This window comes from Blennius ocellaris, assembly GCF_963422515.1.
Source record: "Blennius ocellaris genome assembly, contig: SCAFFOLD_59, whole genome shotgun sequence".
NCBI classification, from domain to species: Eukaryota; Metazoa; Chordata; class Actinopteri; order Blenniiformes; family Blenniidae; genus Blennius; species Blennius ocellaris.
The window spans coordinates 295326-298510 of NW_027661849.1; positions in this window are offsets into that span (position 1 = coordinate 295326).

Below are 3185 nucleotides of genomic sequence, written 5' to 3' on the forward strand. Positions count from 1 at the left end.
CAGGTTAGCACTGGCCTGTGTGTGTGTGTGTGTGTGTCTGTGTGTGTGTGTGTGTGTGTGTGTGTGTGTGTGTGTGTGTGTGTGTGTGTGTGTGTGTGTGGGGGGGGGGGGGGGGGGGGGTGTGTGAGTGGTTACACTTCTATATGGTTCACACAGTTGAAGCAGGAGTCTCAGATAGGATGTCCCCCGGCCCTGAGGCCAGAGACCTTGAAGAGTCTCAGAGTGGTACAGTTTCAATAATACAAAGACTCGTGCCCTTGCAGGTGTGAAACAGTGAACAGTGGTTATAATAGACATGCATGAAACAACGATAACTTACAAAATGTTTATTCCCATTATATCAAGTACTAATAATAAACATAAAGTACAAATTTACCTAACAGAGGAGCGCTATTTCACCTCCTCTCATGCTGTCTGCTGTCTTTCTTCTCCAGAGGTGGTGGCTTGGCACGCCACATGACGGAGAGGAGCGCTATTTCACCTCCTCTCTTGCTTCTACAGAGGTGGTGGCTTGGCACGCCACGTGACGGAGAGGAGCGCTATTTCACCTCCTCTCTTGCTGTCTGCTGTCTTTCTTCTCCAGAGGTGGTGACTTGGCACGCCACGTGACGGAGAGGTGTTAGGTACAAAACCTGCAAGAATGAAAAGAGAGACAACCCCAGTATCGAGAGCAATAAAGAGTCAAAACAATAAGTCAGCTTGTACAAGGACAGAGAAATGAATTCACCTCAGGAGCTGAAGTTCACCGATCTGCCCCGATCTTCATTTCTCTGCCCCGTTTTATTAAAAGTTAGAGTAGGCGGTTACATTTTCATACACAGACAAAGCAGGTTAACACTGGCCTGTGTGTGTGTGTGTGTGTGTGTGTGTGTGTGTGTGTGTGTGTGTGTGTGTGTGTGTGTGTGTGTGTGTGTGTGTGTGTGTGTGTGTGTGTGTGTGTGGGGGGGGGGGGTGTGTGAGTGGTTACACTTCTATATGGTTCACACAGTTGAAGCAGGAGTCTCAGATAGGATGTCCCCCGGCCCAGAGGCCAGAGACCTTGAAGAGTCTCAGAGTGGTACAGTTTCAATAATACAAAGACTCGTGCCCTTGCAGGTGTGAAACAGTGAACAGTGGTTATAATAGACATGCATGAATTAACGATAACTTACAAAATGTTAATTCCCATTATATCAAGTACTAATAATAAACATAAAGTACAAATTTACCTAACAGACGAGCGCTATTTCACCTCCTCTCTTGCTGTCTGCTGTCTTTCTTCTCCAGAGGTGGTGGCTTGGCACGTCACATGACGGAGAGGAGCGCTATTTCACCTCCTCTCTTGCTTCTCCAGAGGTGGTGGCTTGGCACGCCACGTGACGGAGAGGAGCGCTATTTCACCTCCTCTCTTGCTGTCTGCTGTCTTTCTTCTCCAGAGGTGGTGACTTGGCACGCCACGTGACGGAGAGGAGCGCTATTTCACCTCCTCTCTTGCTGTCTGCTGTCTTTCTTCTCCAGAGGTGGTGACTTGGCACGCCACGTGACGGAGAGGAGCGCTATTTCACCTCCTCTCTTGCTGTCTGCTGTCTTTCTTCTCCAGAGGTGGTGACTTAAGCACGCCACGTGACGGAGAGGAGCGCTATTTCACCTCCTCTCTTGCTGTCTGCTGTCTTTCTTCTCCAGAGGTGGTGGCTTGGCACGCCACGTGACGGAGAGGAGCGCTATTTCACCTCCTCTCTTGCTGTCTGCTGTCTTTCTTCTCCAGAGGTGGTGACTTGGCACGCCACGTGACGGAGAGGTGTTAGGTACAAAACCTGCAAGAATGAAAAGAGAGACAACCCCAGTATCGAGAGCAATAAAGAGTCAAAACAATAAGTCAGCTTGTACAAGGACAGAGAAATGAATTCACCTCAGGAGCTGAAGTTCACCGATCTGCCCCGATCTTCATTTCTCTGCCCCGTTTTATTCAAAGTTAGAGTAGGCGGTTACATTTTCATACACAGACAAAGCAGGTTAACACTGGCCTGTGTGTGTGTGTGTGTGTGTGTGTGTGTGTGTGTGTGGGGGGGGGGGGGGGGGGGGGTGTGAGTGGTTACACTTCTATATGGTTCACACAGTTGAAGCAGGAGTCTCAGATAGGATGTCCCCCGGCCCAGAGGCCAGAGACCTTGAAGAGTCTCAGAGTGGTACAGTTTCAATAATACAAAGACTCGTGCCCTTGCAGGTGTGAAACAGTGAACAGTGGTTATAATAGACATGCATGAAACAACGATAACTTACAAAATATTAATTCCCATTATATCAAGTACTAATAATAAACATAAAGTACAAATTTACCTAACAGAGGAGCGGTATTTCACCTCCTCTCTTGCTGTCTGCTGTCTTTCTTCTCCAGAGGTGGTGGCTTGGCACGCCACGTGACGGAGAGGAGCGCTATTTCACCTCCTCTCTTGCTTCTCCAGAGGTGGTGGCTTGGCACGCCACGTGACGGAGAGGAGCGCTATTTCACCTCCTCTCTTGCTGTCTGCTGTCTTTCTTCTCCAGAGGTGGTGGCTTGGCACGCCACGTGACGGAGAGGAGCGCTATTTCACCTCCTCTCTTGCTGTCTGCTGTCTTTCTTCTCCAGAGGTGGTGGCTTGGCACGCCACGTGACGGAGAGGAGCGCTATTTCACCTCCTCTCTTGCTGTCTGCTGTCTTTCTTCTACAGAGGTGGTGGCTTGGCACGCCACGTGACGGAGAGGAGCGCTATTTCACCTCCTCTCTTGCTGTCTGCTGTCTTTCTTCTCCAGAGGTGGTGGCTTGTCACGCCACGTGACGGAGAGGAGCGCTATTTCACCTCCTCTCTTGCTGTCTGCTGTCTTTCTTCTACAGAGGTGGTGGCTTGGCACGCCACGTGACGGAGAGGAGCGCTATTTCACCTCCTCTCTTGCTTCTCCAGAGGTGGTGGCTTGGCACGCCACGTGACGGAGAGGAGCGCTATTTCACCTCCTCTCTTGCTTCTCCAGAGGTGGTGGCTTGACACGCCACTTGACGGAGAGGAGCGCTATTTCACCTCCTCTCTTGCTGTCTGCTGTCTTTCTTCTCCAGAGGTGGTGGCTTGGCACGCCAAGTGACGGAGAGGAGCGCTATTTCACCTCCTCTCTTGCTTCTCCAGAGGTGGTGGCTTGGCACGCCACGTGACGGAGAGGAGCGCTATTTCACCTCC